Below are 23,231 nucleotides of genomic sequence, written 5' to 3'. Positions count from 1 at the left end.
TGCAGTACAGCCACAAATATTTGGGGGCAGATTTACAAGATCCTTGTGCCCGCTGGTGCGTCACGTTGCATGACACACTGGTGGCACAACCTGCTGAGTGATATATACAAGCACCGGTAAAACCACCCTGCGTGACTTTACCTGTGCTTGTAAATATGGGTCCTTTTCATGCAAAACTTTGCATGTTAGGGGCATGACTTGGATGTTGCTGTGGGTGTTCCCATGCAACACCCATGTCCACTGATGCATTTCCAGATTTACGAGCAAGCGTAAATCTGGAAATGCGTCAGAATGCTACGCCACCCTAGGGGTGGTGTAGCGAGGTGCATTGAGGAGAAATGTACGCATTGGAAGAGGATATCACCTCAATTGATTGTTTTTGTGCAGGAAGGGGCAGCTTCCTGCACAAAAACAATCTCCCCATGACGCAGGCATCCTTGCACCATGGTGCAAGGGTGCCTGCACCGGCGCATGGCACCAGTTTATGTGCCAGAGCAGGGGGAAGCACAGAGATGCGACAAGTTGTAAATATGTCTCATCCCTGTGCTTCAAAATGAATGCAGCGCGGCGCAGCAAAATGACTAGCGGAACCGCGCTGCCTCCGTTTCTTGTAAATCTGTCCCTTGGTTTCAATAAATGTTTATTCAAGGTTTAAAATATATAGATGAGCATTCTCGTCTGTAAATTGTACGTCACGTTCACAAACCTTAACTGAGCCACCTATCCCCCACAGCTCCAAGGAAGCCCCAACACTGTTTATTTCATCGCAACACTGTGTGTTGTCCCAGTAGGTGGCCCGGACAAGCCTGCATAACTGCATTTGGGTTAGTTAGATGGGGCATCACGCCTCCTCCAGTAAGGTTACCACCCCCCAGTTCAGATCTTTCCAAAATGTTCAGCAGTTTTTGTTTTTGGGGAGAATGTAGTTCATTGAATTCTGTAACTAGGTAAGAGAACAGAGTGCACACTTCTTTCAAAAGTCCAGGCCTCCTTGTAAAGCTTTTCCATCCTCCATAACCACCAGATCCTCTGCAGTCCTCCCCCTCTGACAGCAGGATCTTCAACACCCCACAGTGTCGGATTGTGCTGCAGAGAGCATATGGGATATAATTTTCCTCTTTTTGAATGAATAAATGAATGAATGAATTGAGTTTTCTAAAGCGCACATAGCTGCTCTGAGGCGTCCAAGCGCTGAGAATACCAACTGAGGCTTAGGTAGGGAGGGAGGAATGTCTACTCACATTTTAGTTCGTGAACAGAAGCGTTTTCAGCTGTTTGCGGAAAGAAACAAGGTTGGGGTTAGATCTTAAATGCTGGGGAAGGGTATTCCACAGCTTGGCTACGTTATAAGAAAAGGAGCGGCCTCCCGATCTTGATTTCTTTATTGTCGGCACAAAGCCAGATTGGAAGAGGTTGAGCGCAGCTGTCTGGCAGGATGATAGGGTGTAATAAGGGGGAGATTGATTGCAGGGCCTAAAGACCAGAAGGCAGCAAATGACAGCAAATGTACTCCACCTCGGAGGCCCAGCAAACTTATCTGTGCACACTGCCAAATCTGAGAGTGGCCTCGTTCATCACCTTCAGTATCCTTTCGAAAAGCGAAGCTATTTGTGTACAAGACAATAAAATGTGGGTGAGTTGCCCATCCCTCCGCCTTCCTCTCAGCACTCACTATTCCTAGATTTGTCAACGATATGGGGGTGTATTGGAAGTAGCTCCACCTGATTTTCTAGAGTGTCTCCTTCCTGCAATCATGTGTTGCAAAGTTGTTGGTCGAATGTAATTCCTTTATCCACTGATCATGACACAGATGTGTCCCTTTCTTATGCTTCTTGGCTGATGTGACTAATGGTGCAATTGTGTACATCGAAACATTTCTCCCTCATCCAACATGAAATCATCCCAAACCTATAAAAAGGAGTTAGCCCTCTCGTCCTGAAAGTGATCCCTTAGAATTATGCAACCCTCCCTCATTCTATCAGGCAAAAGCTTGTCTATTTATTATTGCCCCCCACAGCAGTGTGAAGGAAGAGGAAAGTGGTCTGGCCATAAGGGATGCGCAGGTTGTCCCATTCCCTCAAGGTCACCATTGTAATTGGGAAAGTATACCGTTTTGGGTGACCCTAACCTCTTTTTCTGGACCTCCCAGTGGCCTCTGTATTCGGAGTGGTGAATCTCACGCCATAACATCCATCACAAATGCGCATACTCGTAAACGAACTGTAAATGTGCTGCCTGGGTATATTCATCAAGTTAGACATGCCCAATCCTCGCATTCCGGGGACACGGAGCACATTATCCCATCTAGTCTCGGCCTCTGGTCCCTTTACAGTGTCTCGAGCACTGTTGTAGATGGAATAGCGCCTCCTTCTGAAAGCCTAGGGGCATCACCTGGAAAATGTGTAAAATCTTAGGGCTAATTGGCATCTTGAGTGCTGCTATACTACTTATCCATTACTTGTACCTGTGTTTCCAGCTTGACAATTAGTCTTAATATATGTTCTGTAGAAGGTTTGCATTGATGTTTCAAGTTCCCACCAGAGTGGCATCAAAATCCCCACACTGTGTGTAATTGAGTCGGCAGACCAGTGGACACCATATACATTGACAGGGTGCCCGACAATGCCAGACCCAAAGTAACAATGAATCCTGCGTATGTGTTCCAGTTAACCTTGTAGCATGAGGCTCTTTGAAATTGTTGCCTTTCCAAAGATATGTTTCAAGTTCTGTAATCGTTAGAAGAATGTCATCAACAAACATCGTAAATTTGAAGTTATTCCTGCCTTTGATGCAGTCAAAGGCTATTATGCAAATGGCTAGGGGCTCAAGGCAACGACAAACAAGAGCAGCAAGAGGGAAAATCCTTAACTAGTCCCACTGCTGATGCATACCTAGTCCAGGATTGTGCAGTTCTGTTTTAGTCCTGTGGACCTACTACCCTACATGGACCCAGTAAAAAAATAGGACTATTGAGGCCCATCTCTGTCATGGTGTTACTCATGAAGTCTCAGTCAGTGCAATCAAACACATTCTTGCCGTCAAGTGACTGGAACACCAATCACTGCACTACCATCCACACCATTTGTACACAGTTTTTAGGGGTCGCTGAGCCAGAGCATGCACCGCTCCAAGACATTTAGTATGGGGTATTCAAAGTGCTGCCACCAGGCTTTTGGTGGCCTAGCACTACGTTCACGCGTTACAGCCATCATCTGCCTCTCTTCCAGCGCTTCCCGGCTGACCGAGCAGATGATCTCCCCCATCTGTTTGGTCTCCCCCTTCTCAGAGGGGAGCTTACAAATACAGCTGTAGGCTAATTAGATGCTCTCCCCTGTCAGTTTGGGAGACCAAACCAATGGGGGAGAGCATCTAATTAGCCAACAGCTGTATTTGTAAGCTCCCCCCTTAGAAGGGGGAGACCAAACCGACAGGGGAGGTCTATACTTTCACCCCTTCAGGTTTCCTGTTCCTTTCTTCCTTCTGAAGCTCTTACTCTTCAGTTCTCCTTTTCATTTCACGTTTATATTTCTTCCCCAGCCTCTTTAATTACTCCTCTCTCTGCTCTCCTTTTCTCCTTAGGTTGCTTTTATGTTCCTCTGTTACTCCCATTCCTATATCTCACATTTTCCAGTTTTTTTTTAACCTTTCTTCTGCCCCGTTGTGTATTTTCTGTGTCTGTATCCCATCTTTTGCTGTCATTCGTGTCTGTCCTCTTGCCCTCACTGCTCTCATTTGATATTGTCTTTCATGTTTCTGGCTTCCATCTTCACTCTTTCACTTGCGATCATGCGCTTTGTCGTCACCCTGTGCATGGTTTCCTGGGTGTTTCCTCCCTCTGCTGCTCCCACTCCCGTTTCCCCATTTCTCAAATCACAGTGTCTCCACCCAACTGTTACACTAACTCCGGGCTCTAGTTCCTCTTCCCTCTCTTTTCTCCCCTCTGTAGCTCCTTCCCCCTCTTTTCTTCTCTGTCAATTGGCCTTCTTCCTCCCACAGTCACATTTAGTTAGTCCATGCTGTTCACGTCGTTCTTTGTCTCCCCCCTCCATCAGTGGCTCTTATTCTCTTTCTCCTACTTAGTTCTAATGTTTTGCTCTAGGGTTTGAGCGCCCATCAGTGCACCTCGGTTTCTTTTGGTGATTGGTGACTCTAGAGCGCTGCACAACCCAGTGTGTCACACTTCTGACTGTTTCTACACCTCACCCTCTCCCTCTGTTCCGTGTGTGTAACACACTCCTGTAGAGTGCTTCCATCTCTGGGTGTCTTGGAATGCACTGTAGGATGCTTTGCCTTGCCCAAACCCGGAGACTCCTGGGTGAGCTGCTCTCGCAGGACTATGAATGAACCGGTCCAGTCAGGGACTGAGGACATGCACTTCTTTCATTTTAAATGGAGAGTATCTGCACTTCTCGGCAGATCTGCCATACTTTTAATGGTAGAGTACCAGCACTATTCAGTAGGACATAGGTACACGGGCACTGTGAGTACTTGCACTTTTATATATCCATTTCATGCACTACTCTTGTGTGATATAGTTCTAGGTCCCTGTGAACTGCAGTCCGTTCCTCGCCATGCAGCATTGTCATCGGAGCATGAGGAGAGGGACTGTGTGTAGGTGAGTACCAGCCTGGGCACCTACTGGTGCAGTGGCCAGAATCACGGAGTATCCATTCTAAGGTGGCTCCCCATGGATCCATCCTGATTGTCTCGCTTGGCCCAAGGATCAGCAAAGATGAGCGGCCTTGTGGTAACAAACTCCACATAGGTCCCTCTCTGCCTGTCCTTGCCCATTGTGGGAACGGTGGATGTTCCTGTGAGAGACAAATACGGAGCAGGTGACGCTACATGGCTCCAATGGTAAGAAGCTACTAAAGGTAGGTCAGGATCACTGCTTCTGAAACAGAGGCAGCTCAAGGGTGTTTGCGTCAGTACGGGAGAGGATAAGATCACATGTTACACAGAGGCTTCAGAGAAAATCTGGAAAGGGGAATTTGATGATGTCTTTTATTTAATAAAATGATGTGGAGGGCAGCATAGTTAATAAAGAGGTGGTGGTAAGGAGTAAGGTACTTAGAGAAGAGGGGAACCATGTTAATTGACTCCTAGGAATCTCAATTTACCAGACAATTGTGAAAAAGGGATCCTTGAGCTGGTGAGCCAATTATCGGTGTGCTACTGTGCTCACATTCTGAAGGATGACTGAGATTGTAGAGAGACAGCTTACATAGCCTGTGACAGGTGTTTTGATGGACAAATGAGGAGGCTCTAGACATTAGGTGAGATCAGAATAAAGTTAACTTGTCATGGACATTTTTTGTAAGTGAGGCAGAACCTCATTTTTCCAATTTGAAGACACATCAATGTCCCATGGTCTTGTAAATTAAAATTAATCGTTCTGGAAAATCCGGTGGTTCCTTGTGCAAAGAAGTTCAAGGTCAGTGCAGGTCAGAAGTGGAACTGTGATGTAATCTAGGGACACTTTCTCAGTAACTGCTGCCAGCACTGCCACGTTACGTAGACTTTACTGTAGTTAAAAATATAACTTTCGGTTTTATTAAAAGTTTAAGGCGTGGAAGTAAGTACCATTGACTGCCGTGCATTGGCAGACTTTTATTTTGTTCTCCGTTATGGATAGTCCCAAAGAAAGAGCATCATTGATTGTTTTTAACTCGCAAACCATTGTCCGCTGAACGAATATCGGAGAATGTTGGTTTTGATGCACGGTGTTGGCCGTAGTTTGGTATTCGTCAATGGATCCAGGTTAGTGAGGGTGAGGATGAGTCTCTAGGCAGAAAGGAGATTCTGAGCACGGTGGACATGGAGTCAGCATGTCCGTTGTTGCCTGTTATTGCTAGACGGTGTATTCTTTTCTGAGTCTATTGAGACTTCCTTACCGTCCAAGAATGAGATATTGCATCGGCTTCAGCTGTTGGTTGAGTAGCGGCAGTTCATATTGGGAATCATTCCATTGGATTGTGAATCCTGCTACTGATTCGTGCACAAAGAACCAAAATACTAGTCTGTCTGTTGAAGTGAAGGGAGATATGAACAGGTGGCATATTTTCTTACATGGCTTTGAAGGGTTAGTACTCTCCCTGGCGAAGGCCGTTTCTAATGGGGAAATTTGTTTGTTCACTGACACATGCAGCAGGGAGCATTCGCGTTGTCATTTTCATAAGTATTGACTGGTGCATGCAGAGATTTGCAAACAAACTGGATGAATCAGCTTTGATTAGGATCACTTTTTTCTGGAACTGTTTCTATCTTCATTGTTTCCACATGGTTGACCTTTTTACAGAGTTGGTCACCTTTTCACGATCAGGCAACTTGATAGCACAAGAGGATATCAGTCTTCAGAAGGCGTCATTATGATGGTTTTGAAGCTATTACATAGCAGGTTTTTATTTGTTTGAAGGAGAACAACTTGATAAAAGAGAAACATGCTCATCATTTGGCGAATAATGCTGATGAACTCAGTCAAAGATGCAGGAATGATGGAGCTCCCACCCACCAGCAGCTGACCTCATGGCAGATTGCCCAAGAGAGCTGTTAAGGCTTGGTGCATAGTCCCACCAGAACTGAGGAATTAAACCAGGAATCCGTATCCTGGGCCTGATTCCCCTGGTAAGTTCTCACTTTGGCCCTCGGCAGCCAAAATCTCCAGGCAAAGAGCAACACAACCATTTTTGTGGTGGTCTAGCAGATATTATTATACAGGAGGGGCCGGCATTTTCTGTTACAGGCCCTATCAGAATTCCCGGACTGCTTATAATAGCGGCTAAGCAAGAGGTATCTATAGTGTCCAGAAGGGGTCTGTGTTGGCTAAATATCCGCATAGGATGTTTTCCGCTCACAGACCTCTTGTCTTCACTAAAACACATAATTTTGTGTCTCCTAGTTAAAACTGCTTTATCAAGAGGGAAGTAACCATAATAAATCTCATATTTGCTATCTAAATATTGAAAAAAAGAAACTTAAAGCCAGTTGCATATCGCCCAAAGCCAAGTCATCCATTCATAAGTCCTCCGTAGAGTGAGTTGACTCAGCGAGTTGACTAGCAAGGAAGCTAGCACCAGTTACTTCAGTTTTCATGCACCAGCTAGAATTTATGAGTTCAAATTGGTAGATCCCCAAATACAAAATATTGAATTTTATGGTTCCATTAGAAGCAGCAAGTTTATTATGAGCAGTCACTGTCCAAAGGGAGCACCAATTAAAAATGTGCTCATAAATTCTGACATCTGTAAGATAGTCCTGTCCCTGCCGCCATCATAATGTAACATGCCTTCTACTAAAAGGGAGTGACTGCTTCTTCGAGGTCCTATTAGGAACCTTATTCTTTAAGCTATACTCGTGCAGACAAGATAACTGAAGTCTACGGTCTAAAGAAATGTTATCTAAAATACAAAACCACCAGCTTATATTATGATATTAAAAGCTCTTACTGAGGCTTTCATTGAGGAGAATCCTATGACATGCACCAAGGACATAGGTAAGTGTGCTAAAACTGAGTAAACACTAGGGTTGTAAGTTCATTCCCTGGCTCCAGGACATTTTGGGTGCTCATTTTACATGATACCTGTCCTTTGATAATCTGCTGTATTCAGCTCAGTTATCTGCGTGCAGTATTTTGATGAAAAATATCAAAGAGGAAAATCTAGGGTCTTGAAGCTGAACTGGCAGGCTATTACGATCAACGGCGTCCAACGTGGCACAGGCCGCAAAGAAGGAGGCAACTAAAGTGGCCTTCTACATGTACCTCCATGCCATAAATCACAAGGAGAACATTTGATGTTGGTGCTCAGGCTTTTGAAACAATGCCTAGAAATCAACATGTGTTCTTCTCACACCTCAAGGCAAGGTTCTACCAAAACCTGCTTTGCCTACATGGAGCAAAGATATGAAACGGATCCCTAGCAACTAGAACCCAAAACAGAGTCCCATAGTCATACAAAAAATGAGACCTTGTACTTCTCATGAGAAGCTAACTAGACCCATCCAATCACTGGTGGGATGTAACGTTGAGAGAGCTGCCAGCTTCAGCTTTGGACAGTGGGATGTTGAACCATTTCTGTCCAGGTTTTAAAGACGTAGCACTGATTATTGTTAGATGCCAAAATAAAGTTAGCCTAGCATGCCTAAACAAATTTTGGTAGCCTTACCTATTTATCAAAGAAAAGTAACATCGTAGGGACTGTAATACAACATAGAAGATTGGATCTTCTGAGGGTAACTGTCCCAAAGTTGAAGAAAGTCCACAGGAGTTTGAAATAATTTTCAGGAGCGGTTAGATATTGTTATTCTCTTGCTGTGGGGCCGGTTATAAGTCTGCATCGGCTGCAATTCTGGAATGATTTGAAGACATATTTTCCATCAGCGTTTTACTTGCTAACTGATTCCAGTAATGCTTGCTAGTTTCAACGTAATTTGCAGACTATTCTCTGGTTTTAGTGTCATTCGCAGACGTCTCTATTTTTGAAGGCCAAGTGTGGCGATCTGGTGTTTCAAATGGTGTGTTGTTGATGCACATGACCCCCATCTGCACCCAAAACTCAAGATGTGCCTATTTTCACCTCAAGTACCACTCTCACCTCGTTGGCACTCACACAAGAAATGTGCTCCTCTTGGGACGAGATGCGGGTAAAGACGAGGTTCTGGTGCCCCTCCACTAGAGGGCATGGGTGTTCCTACCCCTTGACTCACCAAAGTGTTCTCAGATGTCGTTGATGAACTCCCCATTACTTTGTGTATTTAAACATGATGACATTTTTTCTTATTGTGATTTTATCTTTTATGTATTGATCTAATTTTATTGTAAATGACCACATTTTAATTGTTATGCTTTTATGACAATCGTCGAATAAAGCTTGTTTGACTTGAATGCGGAAGAACTTGGGGTAGTGCATAGGGCAGAGCGGTCCCATCTGCTGCGTAACAGCAGCAGCTGTAGAAAGTCCCTGTTAGGAGCTCAGGATGAGCCTCTACCGCTCCCCTTGCACCTGCTCAGGGCTGGGGTCAGGAGAGTAGGGGCACAAGGAAAACAAATCCCACTGGTCACCAGCATACGACTCATCCCTCTGCAGCCAGCCACTGGCACAAGATTCTTCCCTCCAACAATCAGGGAATAACAATGTATAATAATAGCGACGGGTTAGGGGTGGGAGAATGTACCATCCATATAATGACGGGACCCGGCTGCCTACCCTGCTCATAGAATGTAAGGACAGCACCCAATCATGGGAAGTTGTACAGGATCATTTGAATCTATGCCTAGTACGTTACTTATGCATGTTAGTTTGTACCTGCACCTATGAGCGTGAACCTACGCATATGATAAACAACACAACAAGGTAGCACCTGGACACATTATGCAATATATGATATATAGAGCAATACCTGGGCATGAAGGACTAAAATATGTCATGTGAGTCTATACTTGTGAATGTGAGCATGTGGGCGCGTTTATGTCGTAGTATCTAGGACTATGAGGGTGTACCAGGAGAAATGATTGGACCTTTGTATAAAAGGCTGCAACTCACATATAACGAAAGTACATGCCCATGGGAGGCCAGTTTGGGCCTTTGAAGCTGGGCTTAGCAAATGATGGTTAACACAGGTCCTTGACATATGATTGCAGTGCCAGAGGGTATAGGGCAGAGCCAGGCATGAAAAGGCAACACCACTGTGATAGGTACCACGCCATATGAGGCTACAATAACATATTTTGGTTGCACCATGGATAGGTTTATATAAAAATTGACATTTGATGTCCTTCCCTGATCGCAAAAGGCAGCACTGAATACATGGGGGTTGCATCCGGGTAAAAGGGTGGCTATGACAGGCTGAACCGTGCGTTACGTGGTTGCACCTTGCCAGATGTGACCAAATCAGAGTTTATGAGAATATGCATAGTGTATAATTGAGGTTCACAGTTTTTCGTGTTAATTGGTGTAGGAGAGTATGGTCTGCTATCCTATGGTCACCCCAAATTTTTGCTTTTTGCTTCACTGGTTTTCGACTTAATGAGGCTGTGGGCCTGCTAATCAGACCCCCAGCCTGCTGTTCTCTCTCTAAATTCACATACATGTACTATAGGTACATAACCCAATTGGAACTGGACTCCTTGTCAGCCCCTGTACCATGCACTATAGGTGCTCAGGGCATAGGTGCCAACAAGGCCTACCAGGGGCTGCAGCATATCTTTTGCCACCCCTGGGTGGTACTTAAATCGACACAACTGGCTGATCCCTCAGCTGGGGCAAGGTGGTGTAATCACCCCCTTGCTTAGGTATAGTATACCTATATCTAAAACCTAACTGGACACATATAAACCTATAAGCCACTCCTATGGCAGGCCTTAAAAATCCTGCAGGCAGAGTGCGTGGTTTAAAGTGAGATGACGCTCTAGCATGAGCTGGGCCTGTCTGCAGCTGTCGGGACCAATTCCCTTAGATGTTCCGGGATAATGCCAAACCATATACTATTAAGTGCATTATAATCCTTGCGGTTATATTGTAACTTTGGTTTGGCTTTATCAAAACATGTCGTGTAAGGTGTCATACGATTTGGAATACTATCCCCTCGACAGTCCTGTCGACGGGGATAGCATTCCACCCCTCTAAAGGGTGAAGACATGTTACTTTACTAAAACACGGTTGATTTTTAAAAGAGCCTCAGATCCACAAAATGGATGCTTCTGCCACAGACACAAGTCTGACCTCCTGCTGCTGACCGAAACTCAGCAGAGGAGGCCTGGACAAAGGGTTTCCTGTCGCAGGGAGGTGTCACACCACCCCAGACAGGAGATAGTGGATTGTAGCAGGGAGGTTTGAAAGAAACCAGACACTGCCTGGGGAGCACAAGGCTTCCCCTTGCATAATCCGGCCAAACCGGTTCTGGGGCACACCAGCCCCAGTCCCAGCGCGGCCCTGGACAAAGGGAAAGGGGTGTAACCACCCCCTTCCTGGGTCCCACCCATAGGAGGGACCTAGCAGGATATCCAGCCCACCAGATTGGTATAAGAGTGGGAGCAATGCCCAAGCATTCAGATAATCCTGATGAAACATAAGAAACGAAACTCTGGACCCTTCGACATCCTACTCGACGTAGAAGACTGAAGAATCTCCCTTGTGGTCAAGGAGTGACCACCCTGTGCAAACAGGCACCATCCAGCACCTCGACGTCTGCTTTGTTACAGTTCCCGCCAGAACTCGAGCAACAGAGATCAACGAGATCAAGCTTTTCTGCCTTCTTACAGCCTGATCCACAGTCCCTGCAGAGCTGAGACCCGTGGAGGCGACCGGAAGCGTGGGGCACGCCATCTTGAAAAGACCACGAGACGCTGACCGTGCAGCCCACGAGTGACCCTCGAAGCTGTACACTGGGGTTTGAGAAGCCCTAGTCCTGAGCCCCTTTTGCACCGAAGCTCACCCCTCTACACTCGACGAGTGCTGTGTGGGGCTCTTCTGCTTCCTTTGGCTCAACGCGTTGGCCCGGTCACTTGCCAGCTGGCTTGTGGCCCCTGTGCCGACGAAAACCGAAATACGACTTGTGATTCTTGTTGCTTTAGACTTGCACCCGCTCCTCTGTAAAGGAGCGCCCGCTCTGACCCTCCTGATCCGAGTGAGAAGCAATCTTCCAATCCCGCGTGGATTGCTCTTGCCAAGTGTTGTTTGCTCCGATCTTGAAGCCGACAGCGCCGACGGTGAGAGCCTGCGTGGAACAGCTTGTGACCTGCTCCTGGACGTCGCAGATGCCCGAGAGCCCACGTGGCAGCGGAGAGAAGCTCCTCGACAACCACCTGATTGCGCCCGACATTGCCTGGTTCCGTCCTGGTTCCACCCTGGTCACTCCTGAGTGACCCAGACTCTGTCCCCTCTGCTTTCAGGTACTCTACAACTCTGATCCACCCTTGGATCACACTGGACACTTCTCCTTCACATCGCCTGCAGCATCTTCAGCTTTAAGCACCAGCAACCTGCGTGACGAAACCCGACGCCACTTCGACCCTATGCACCCGCGTCCTGTGGGTGAGGTAACTCAGCAACGCCAGTGTTCCCACACTGGTACACACCTCTAGGGTCTGTGTCTAAAGTTTCGTCCTTCTAGGTTCAGCGGAAGTATCCTTAAACTATAACTTTGTAACTTTTACGCACCATTGACTTTGCATTGGTGCATGCGTGTGCTTTAAGCGCTGCACCCGAGTTCCGCTGACTTTTCCCGACTTCAGCATCGCTAGTCCCGACCTGTCCCAGCGACTCCCTAGGCCCTAGGCCTAACCACTGTTCGATTGGTATCTCTTATACCACTTTCTTAATATATGGTTTGAGTGGCCACCCGCCCTCATCCATAATTGTGCAACTTTCATATGTTATACTGCGCTTTTGTTTAAACGCTTGTGCCCCTTTGCTCATAAAGAGTACTTTGGATTATTCTAGTAATAAATACATATATTTTTATAATATATACTTGTGTGGTGTCCTTTCATTTGATATTACAGGATTGTGATTGGTAAAACAGCTCGCTTAACACGACCTCTTGAGTTTAGCCTTTCAGGCTGCTTAGTCCATGCTTCCATTAGGATAGCTTGTCTATAAGGTTGACTTACAACCAGACACCATAAGGGATTGTTTGGACTGATACAAGGTGGTTCCAGAATTGGAAACATCATATATCAGGCCAACTTCTCACATTGGTGTGCAGCGGTGCGGATTTGAGCTTGCTGTTGTTTTACCATTGCAATCTTTTTATCAAATTGAAAAATCACATCAAGTACCTTAGGTACATATAAACAAAAGCATAGCATATTTAAGTTCTACTGAACTTAGTAGTTGTAGATCAAAGGGATTAGCACACCCTGCCTACAACTCACTAGCAAGGTACAGTAGGAAAACACTTAGTGTAGGTAAGTGCACCACTTGCACCTCACTAGCAGTCATGTCTGACGCAGGTGGAGCTTCCAGCTCTGTGCCTGTGAAGGTTGACCTTACCAAGGCAACTTCCAGCTATGACAAACTTAGCCATAAAGACTTGGGTGCCTTATGCATTGCAAGAGGGCTAAAAAGGGGTCACAACCCCACCATTCCTTCCCTGATAGCCATCCTGAAAAGGATGACTTAGATAAGGTGAGTGCAGTTACCTTAGATACAGGAGATGGAGTGAACCCCCCTGAGAAGGAGGACACCCAAGTGGTGGACCTAGAAGAAGAGGAAGAAGAAGAGGAGGAGGAGGGCTCAGAAGTAGATGAGCCAGTTCAGAATCAGGGGGGTAACCAGGTACTAGTTGGCCAGCTTAACCAGACCAACTTGGACCTACATGGGAATGTAGAGGGCCGTCACCTCCCCAGATCCTATCACCACATTCCTTCGGGTAATAGAAGAGTGAGATCATCTTCCAGAGACTCTCACATTTCTAGTGCCTCAAGGGAATCTCAAAGGGGAGTGACTTCCCCCCAGAGGAAAGAGCATAGGGCCAGGATGAGGGCTGCCCAACTCCAGATAGAGAGGGAAGAGATAGCCTTGGCTCAAGCTAAACTTGCTTTAGCAAGAGAACAAAAGTTGTGTGGATTAGATTCCACTGGTGGCAGCAATATTCCTAGAGAGAAAGACAGGGGCTATGATAATAGAAACCTGACAAAAATTGTGCCCCCCTACAAGGAAGGGGATGACATCCACAAATGGATGACTGCTCTGGAGAGAGCCTGCATGGTACAGCAGGTTCCTCAAGATCAGTGGGCTGCAATTTTATGGTACTCCTTTTCTGAGAAAGGGAGGGACAGGCTCCTCACAGTTAGACCTGAGGATGCCAAAAACTACTCTGTCCTGAAAAGTGCTCTTATTGAAGGGTTTGGCCTAACCACTGAGCAATACAGGTTGATGTTCAGAGACACCCAAAAAGCACAGACGCAGGACTGGACTGATTTTGTTGATTGTGCCACTAAGGCTCTGGAGGGTTGGCTGCAGGGAAGTAAAGTCTCAGACTTTACAGGATTGTACAATCTTTTAATGAGAGAGCAGATCCTTAATAACTGTCAGAACCATCTGTTGCATCAATACCTTATTGACTCTGATCTGACCTCTCCCCAAGAATTGGGAAAGAAGGCGGACCAATGGGTCAGAACAAGGATTAAGCAGACACCCCAGAACCATGGTGGTGACCAGAAGAAAACAGACCAGAAGGGTGGGGATAAGAAAGATAAAGAAAAAGACCAGAAGTCTTCTTCAGGGCCACAAAATTCTAATAAGGAGGGTGGTTCCCAAAATGGTAACAAAAAGAAGAAGAATGATGGCCCAAAGAAACCTTGGTGCAATACCTGTAAGTCCATTTCCCATTGGGGGAGTGAATGCACCAAGAAAAATCCAGTTCCTACCACTGCAGCTCCTAAAGCACCTGCACCCCCTAGTACAGTAAGCAGTGGTAGTGCACAACCTAAGGGGTTAGTAGGGTTAACCTTGGGTACTGAGATGGAATCTGGCCTAGTCAGGGTCCCTACTCAGGCAGTTCTGCTTTATGATGTGGACTTATCTTTGTCCACTACTGTGAGCCCCAGTAACCTGGGCAAGTATAGGCAGACGCCTTTGATAAATGAGAAGCTGGCTCAGGCCTACAGGGACACTTGTGCCAGTGTCACTATGGTGACACCTGACTTTGTGGACCCTGGACAGATTGTACTAGGTGAGAATTACCTAGTGACCAATGCAAGCAACTCCACTACTACACATAGTGTGGCTGTTGTGAACTTCTCCTGGGGAGGGGTAAGTGGCCTGAAGAAAGTTGTGATAAGTGTAGACCTCCCAGTAGACTGTCTGTTAGGCAATGATCTTGAAAGCTCAGTTTGGTGAGAAGTGAAGTACAGGACTCATGCAGAAATGCTAGGGATTTCAGCACATGTCCTTGCAGTGACAAGGACTCAGGCTAAGAAGTGCCTTCCTGAACCAGTGGTGGATCTTGGAACAATAGACCAACCACAACCCAAGAGAAAGAGCAAGAGCAAGAGGGTTAAGGCTGTGCCTTCTCACTTGCCCCAGGTTGAGGATCGGCCTCCACAGGGAGCTGATTCTGCAGTCCAAGAGGAGACTGTCTCTGAGGAACTTGAACCTGATCAGGTTGAGTTTCTGGGGACAGGGGGACCCTCAAGGGCAGACCTGGGGAAGGCCCAATTAGATTACCCTTCTCTTTAACCCCTCAGACAGCAAGCTGCTGCTGAGGCTGCAGGGAATGCTCAAGGTACCCATAAAGTGTATTGGGATGATGGGCTCCTTTATTCAGAGGCTAGACCCCAAGCCTGGTGCCACCAGGAGGTTGGTCATACCTTTGAAATTTAGGGGCTTCCTTCTTACCTTGGCCCATGATATTCCCCTTGCAGGACACTTAGGCCAGAACAAGACTTGGGGCAGGCTTGTCCCTCACTTTCACTGGCCTCATATGTCAGAAAATGTCAAGGAGTTTTGTCGCTCCTGTGTCACTTGCCAAGCCAGTGGTAAGTCAGGTGGCACCACAAAGGCCCCCCTGATACCACTACCTGTGGTGGGGGTACCCTTTGAAAGAGTTGGAATAGACATTGTGGGTCCCATGGATCCTCAAACAGCATCTGGGCACAGATTTATACTGGTGGTAGTGGATCATGCCACCAGGTACCCAGAGGCAATTCCTCTGAGGACCACAACAGCACCTGTTGTGGCAAAAGCCCTCATTGCAGTTTTCTCAAGGGTGGGCTTTCCAAAGGAGGTTCTTTCAGACAGAGGTACAAACTTCATGTCTGGATACTTAAAAGCAATGTGGAAGGAGTGTGGAGTAAACTACAAGTTTACCACACCCTATCACCCACAGTGTAATGGGCTTGTGGAGAGATTCAACAAGACCCTCAAGGGAATGATAAAAGGATTACCAGAGAAGCTTAGGCGGAAATGGGACACCCTTTTACCCTGCTTGCTCTTTGCTTACAGAGAGGTCCCACAGAAGGGGGTAGGCTACAGACCTTTTGAACTTTTGTTTGGCCACCCTGTGAGGGGTCCACTATGTTTGGTGAAGGAAGGATGGGAGTTACCTCTCAAAAAGCCTAAGCTAGATGTGGTGGACTATGTACTTGGTCTCCGCTCCAGGATGGCTGAGTATATGGAGAGAGCATCCAAAAACCTGGAGGCCAGTCAAGAATTACAGAAAGCTTGGCATGACCAAAAGGCTGTTCTGGTTGAGTTCCAGCCAGGGCAGAAGGTGTGGGTGTTGGAGCCAGTGGCCCCAGCAGCACTCCAGGAAAAATGGACTGGACCCTACCCTATTGTTGAAAAAAAGGGAGAAGTCACCTATGTGGTTGACTTTGGAACCCCTAGAGGCCCCCACAGGGTGCTTCATGTAAACCGTTTGAAAGCATTTGTGGACAGGGAGGAAATGAGCTTGCTCATGGCCACAGAGGGGGATCAGGAGGAAGAGAGTGACCCTCTCCCAGACCTGCTTTCCCAGAACCCTGATGATGGTTCAGTTGATGGAGTAGCCTTGGCAGGCAGCCTCACTGAGCAGCAACAGGTGGACTGCAGACAGGTGTTGCAGGCCCACAGACACATGTTTTCACTCACATCCAGTCAAACTAACTGGTGCACCCATAAGGTGGACACTGGTGACAGTCTGCCTGTGAAAAATAAAATCTACAGGCAACCTGACCATGTCAGGGATTGTATAAAGGCTGAGGTGCAAAAGATGCTAGAGCTTGGAGTGATTGAGCCATCAGAGAGCCCATGGGCCAGCCCAGTAGTCCTGGTGCCAAAACCTCATACCAAAGATGGAAAGAGAGAAATGAGGTTTTGTGTGGACTACAGAGGTCTCAATGCTGTCACAAGGACAGATGCACATCCCATTCCAAGAGAAGATGAGCTCATTGATAAATTGGCTTCTGCCAAGTTTCTGAACACATTTGATTTGACAGCTGGCTACTGGCAGATCAGGTTAGCTGAAGAGTCAAAAGCCAAGACAGCATTCTCTACCCCTAGTGGACATTATCAGTTTGTGGTAATACCCTTTGGTTTGAAGAATGCACCTGCCACCTTCCAAAGGTTGGTGAATCAAGTCCTTGCTGGGTTGGATGACTTTTGTGCAGCATATCTAGATGATATTGCTGTCTTTAGCTCCACCTGGGAGGATCACCTGATCCACCTGAAGAAGGTTCTGGAGGCCCTGCAAAAGGCAGGCCTGACTATCAAGGCTACTAAGTGCCAGATAGGGCAGAGCAAGGTTGTGTACCTGGGCCACCTAGTAGGTGGGGGTCAGGTTCAACCACTGGAGAGCAAGATCCAGACCATACAGGACTGGGCTCCTCCAACTACCCAGACACAAGTCAGAGCCTTCATGGGCCTGACTGGGTATTACGGAAAATTTGTAAAGAACTATGGGTCCATTGTCACACCATTAAATGACTTGACATCCAAGAAGATGCCAAAAAAGGTTCAGTGGACAATTGGCTGTCAAAAGGCATTTGATGACCTGAAGAAGGCCATGTGCTCTGCACCTATCCTGAAGATTCCTGACTACTCCAAACAGTTCATTGTACAGACAGATGCTTCTGAGTTGGGGGTGGAGCTGTGCTTTCACAACTTAATCAAGATGGTCAAGACTAGCCCAATGCTTTTATTAGCAGAAGGCTGACCCCCAGGGAGAAACGTTGGTCAGCTATTGAGAGGGAGGCCTTTGCTGTGGTTTGGGCCCTGAAGAAGTTGAGGCCATACTTGTTTGGAACTCACTTCCTAATTCAGACAGACCATAAGCCCCTCTTGTGGCTAAATCAGATGACGGGTGAAAACCCCAAACTACTCAGGTGGTCCATTTCCCTACAGGAGATGGACTTTACAGTGGAGCACCGCCCAGGGACTGACCATGGTAATCCAGATGGTCTCTCCAGGTACTTCCACTTAGAACATGAAGACTTATCTGGTCAAGGTTAGTTTAATGTCCCTGCTTTTTGGGGGGGGGGGGGTTGTGTAGGAGAGTAGGGTCTGCTATCCTATGGTCACCCCAAATTTTTGCTTTTTGCTTCACTGGTTTTCGACTTAATGAGGCTGTGGCCCTGCTAATCAGACCCCCAGCCTGCTGTGCTCTCTCTAAATTCACATACATGTACTATAGGTACATAACCCAATTGGAACTGGACTCCTTGTCAGCCCCTGTACCATGCACTATAGGTGCTCAGGGCATAGGTGCCAACAAGGCCTACCAGGGGCTGCAGCATATCTTTTGCCACCCCTGGCTGGTACTTAAATCGACACAACTGGCTGATCCCTCAGCTGGGGCAAGGTGGTGTAATCACCCCCTTGCTTAGGTATAGTATACCTATATCTAAAACCTAACTGGACACATATAAACCTATAAGCCACTCCTATGGCAGGCCTTAACAATCCTGGAGGCAGAGTGCGTGGTTTAATGTGAGATGGCGCTCTAGCATGAGCTGGGCCTGTCTGCAGCTGTCGGGACCAATTCCCTTAGCTGTTCCGGGATAATGCCAAACCATATACTATTAAGTGCATTATAATCCTCGCGGTTATATTGTAACTTTGGTTTGGCTTTATCAAAACATGTTGTGTAAGGTGTCATACGATTTGGAATACTATCCCCTCGACCGTTCTGTCGACGGGGATAGCATTCCACCCCTCTAAAGGGTGAAGACATGTTACTTTACTAAAACGCGGTTGATTTTTAAAAGATCCTCAGATCCACAAAATGGATGCTTCTGCCACAGACACGAGTCTGACCTCCTGCTGCTGACCGAAACTCAGCAGAGGAGGCCTGGACAAAGGGTTTCCTGTCGCAGGGAGGTGTCACACCACCCCAGACAGGAGATAGTGGATTGTAGCAGGGAGGTTTGAAAGAAACCAGACACTGCCTGGGGAGCACAAGGCTTCCCCTTGCATAATCCGGCCAAACCGGTTCTGGGGCACATCAGCCCCAGTCCCAGCGTGGCCCTGGACAAAGGGAAAGGGGTGTAACCACCCCCTTCCTGGGTCCCACCCATAGGAGGGACCTAGCAGGATATCCAGCCCACCAGATTGGTATAAGAGTGGGAGCAATGCCCAAGCATTCAGATAATCCTGATGAAACATAAGAAACGAAACTCTGGACCCTTCGACATCCTACTCGACGTAGAAGACTGAAGAATCTCCCTTGTGGTCAAGGAGTGACCACCCTGTGCAAACAGGCACCATCCAGCACCTCAACATCTGCTTTGTTGCAGTTCCCTCCGGAACTCGAGCGACAGAGATCGACGAGATTAAGCTTGCCTGCCTTCTTACAGCCCGATTCACAGTCCCTGCAGAGCTGAGACCCGTGGAGGCGACCGGAAGCGTGGGGCACGCCATCTTGAAAAGACCACGAGACGCTGACCATGCAGCCCACGAGTGACCCTCGAAGCTGTGCACCCGGGTTTGAGAAGCCCCAGCCCTGAGCCACTTTTGCTCCGAAGCTCACCCCTCTACACTCAACGAGTGCTGCGTGGGGCCCTTCTGCTTCCTTTGGCTCAACCTGTTGGCCCGGTCACTTGCCAGCTGGCTTGTGGCCCCTGTGCCGACGAAAACCTAAATACGACTTGTGATTCTAGTTGCCCTAGACTTGCACCCACTCCTCTGAAAAGGAGCGCCCGCTCTGACCCTCCTGGTCCGAGTGAGAAGCAATCTTCCAATCCCGCGTGGATTGCTCTTGCCAAGTGTTGTTTGCTTTGATCTTGAAGCCGACAGCGCCGACGGTGAGAGCCTGCGTGGGACAGCTCGTGACCCGCTCCTAGACGTCGCAGATGCCCGAGAGCCCACGTGGCAGCGGAGAGAAGCTCCTCAACAACCACCTGATTGCGCCCGACATTGCCTGGGTCCGTCCTGGTTCCACCCTGGTCACTGCTGAGTGACCCAGACTCTGTCCCCTCTGCTTTCAGGTACTCTACAACTCTGATCCACCCTTGGATCACACCGGACACTTCTCCTTCACATCGCCTGCAGCATCTTTAGCTTCAAGCACCAGCAACCTGCGTGACGAAACCCGACGCCACTTCGACCCAATGCACCCGCGTCCTGTGGGTGAGGTAACTCAGCAACGCCGGTGTTCCCACACTGGTACACACCTCTAGGGTCTGTGTCTAAAGTTTTGTCCTTCTAGGTTCAGCGGAAGTATCCTTAAACTATAACTTTGTAACTTTTACGCACCATTGACTTTGCATTGGTGCATGCGTGTGCTTTAAGCGCTGCACCCGAGTTCCGCGGGCTTTTCCCGACTTCAGCATCGCTAGTCCCGACCTGTCCCAGCGACTCCCTAGGCCCTAGGCCTAACCACTGTTCGATTGGTATCTCTTATACCACTTTCTTAATATATGGTTTGAGTGGCCACCCGCCCTCATCCATAATTGTGCAACTTTCATATGTTATACTGTGCTTTTGTTTAAACGCTTGTGCCCCTTTGCTCATAAAGAGTACTGGGGATTATTCTAGTAATAAATACATATATTTTTATAATATATACTTGTGTGGTGTCCTTTCTTTTGATATTACAGGATTGTGATTGGTAAAACAGCTCGCTTAACACGACCTCTTGAGTTTAGCCTTTCAGGCTGGTCCATGCTACCATTAGGATAGCTTGTCTATAAGGTTGACTTACAACCAGACACCATAAGGGATTGTTTGGACTGATACAAGGTGGTTCCAGAATTGGAAACATCATATATCAGGCCAACTTCTCACAATTGATGTTTACAAAAAAAAATAGACAGAAAAAACATCCACTTTCCTATCTTTGTTTAGTTTTAAATACTGTAAAATATGGAAAATAGGCCTTCTTCCGAATGAGTCTCAAAGTTATGAGTTATGACAGCCAGGCCAAATTCAGTAAAACTGACAAACGCTGAAGGTATAAAAAGTGTGAGGTTTCTGGTGCAGCTTAAGTAGCTGCAGATGTGAATATGTGTTTGTATGCTACACTAATGTTCCCATTTGAGCGTACTGATTAATTATATATGGCTTCTTATACTGCTGAAACCCCATCAGGCTTCCTAATGTAAGTATATCAGAATTGTTGGCATATCTGTATCAATATAACAGCTAAAAGACCATTGTTTTGCACACAAAAAAAAGAAATAAGGTAAAACAGAAACATTAGTACAATTAAATATGGATGAATACAGGGAGGAATGTTTCAAAAATAAATTCCATGAAACTGGCAACCCTACTTATAATGGAAGTATCTCTAAAAGTGTGGCTGGATCTGGCCATATGACCCATCCATACCGTTAGTCTGTCCTGACATGTAAGAGTATACTTAGGCTTATGAAGTAGTATATAAGCATATGTGGTTGCATCTGACATATGATAGCAGTAGATGGGAATATGATGGCTGTACCTCACATATTGGCATTAAGGCTTGTGAGAAATTCACATGGCTACTACGCTACCATGCTATAATTTTTTCACCAACAGCCGCATAATTAAACAACATGGCGTAATGATGTTCTTTCCAGAATTTCACATAAAAATCATATTGTGAAATGTCTGGAATTTTCTAATTACCTGCCAAAATTTAAATTTCATACAGGCCTAATTAGCATATTACTGCTTTTCCTGTGCATCTAATTGATGCAGCTATACCAAACATATAATAAATGTATCTGGAAATATGACAATTAACTTTTCATATAATCTCTCTACATGTGCATGTGATGCTAAATCTTTGTATGTAATGCTATACCCTAGAATATAATACCTAAGCATGTGTGAATTATACTGTACTAGCCAACGAAAGGTTGCACCTTTGCATTGGAAGCTTTACATTTCCATATGAATGTGTTCCTGTTTACAATAACAAGATATAGGCGTGTGAGGTGTGGCTGGCATATTAAGTCTGCAAGTAGCTTAACATTGTGCTAATTGGACATGCTACAGCTGCACCTTGCTTATGTCAATGCTCCAATAAGAGTGTGGATATGTAGGATCAGGACAATCTGAGTCTTCAAAGACTGGGTCCAAGCCAAACCTAATAACCTTACACGAGATAAAGCTCCATGTTAAACCTTATAGGTTTATTCAAAATTCAGATCATTTCAGCAGGTAAAAAGTGGTTACTTAATCAATAGCTATTAATGTCTCATTGGTAAATCAACAGCAAGTAATGCAAGCGGATCAACATAAGGCCAGTCTCCCAAAAAAGTGAGAATCCAGTGCTAGGTGCAGTTCAAAGTGGAAGAGTAGTACAGCATCTGCGCAGTTAGAAAGGCATATGAAATCTCCCAGGGCCGATTTATTAAGAAAAGAGGACGAGGCGCTCAGTCCTCCTTCCCCAGCCACTTTTCGATTTCAAATAATTTTTATTAGCTAATTTTACAAGAAATACAACCAAAATACAGAATGACTTCCGGTATTAACCCACTCATGATGCATCATCCACATTGGCGACACCTGTCATTAGGCATACAATTTCAAACATCCAAGGTATAGTTTACATATTCAGATTGTGATGTTTATACATGGCATTAGCCCTACATTTTTCTAACCCGTTGACAGCGGTGCGAATTCAGCCCGCGGTGCAGGCGAAATAATGAGTGGGCAGAGTTTGGACGGCCCCGGGCCGTCCTCCGCACATGCCCACTGTGACGTCGGACAGCCGGGGGCCTTCCGACGCATGGAAAGGGTTAATATCCAAGAATTTGTTTACATAGTCATGTTGTGACGATTGTACATATATATTTAAGATTCAGTGGTAGCCATCAACTAACCGTCAACCATGAGGCATAGCTATTGCCTGGAATGATTTTAATAGCCTAGTCATTAACTTTTTGTGGGAGTTTTGTAGTTGTTCTTCTACCGAAAGAAAAATAAATGAAGGCAAGAAATTAAATAAAAAATGAAACAATGGGGGAAACCGAAAAGGAAAAGGGGGTGGGGGAGCAGCCATTGAAACATTAGAGTGGTCAGTTATCAGGTCTCTGCAAACTCCTCAATGACCGACGCCACTACAACGCCAGCACCCTCAACGCACTCAACACCGGACGATCACAAACCTGCTTCCTGGCCGCCCCAAAGCGCACCCAAGGACCCTTCTCCTCCCTGGACTGCAGCTTCACCAGCCTCCGAGCCGCCAAACCGCCCGGCGAGAAAGGACGCAACCACCTCAGATGCATCCTACTCAACACCCGCTCCCCAAGCAAACACGCCTTCGAACTCTGGGACCTGATTGACTCATCCTCCCTGGACGTCGCCTTCCTGACGGTGACCTGGATG

At 46.6% G+C, this 23,231-nt stretch overlaps 1 protein-coding gene across 1 annotated transcript in view; it reads right to left on the bottom strand.

The window, feature by feature from the left end:
* Positions 1-23,231, bottom strand: part of KCNH2 (potassium voltage-gated channel subfamily H member 2) — a 1,978,218-nt gene that overhangs the window by 1,191,958 nt on the left and 763,029 nt on the right. The gene's annotated exons all lie outside the window — the stretch shown is intronic.

This window comes from Lissotriton vulgaris, chromosome 10 (genome assembly GCF_964263255.1).
Source record: "Lissotriton vulgaris chromosome 10, aLisVul1.2, whole genome shotgun sequence".
In the NCBI taxonomy this organism is placed as follows: Eukaryota; Metazoa; Chordata; class Amphibia; order Caudata; family Salamandridae; genus Lissotriton; species Lissotriton vulgaris.
Note: the sequence above shows the minus strand (reverse complement) of the source record. Positions and strands in the feature narration are given on the sequence as shown.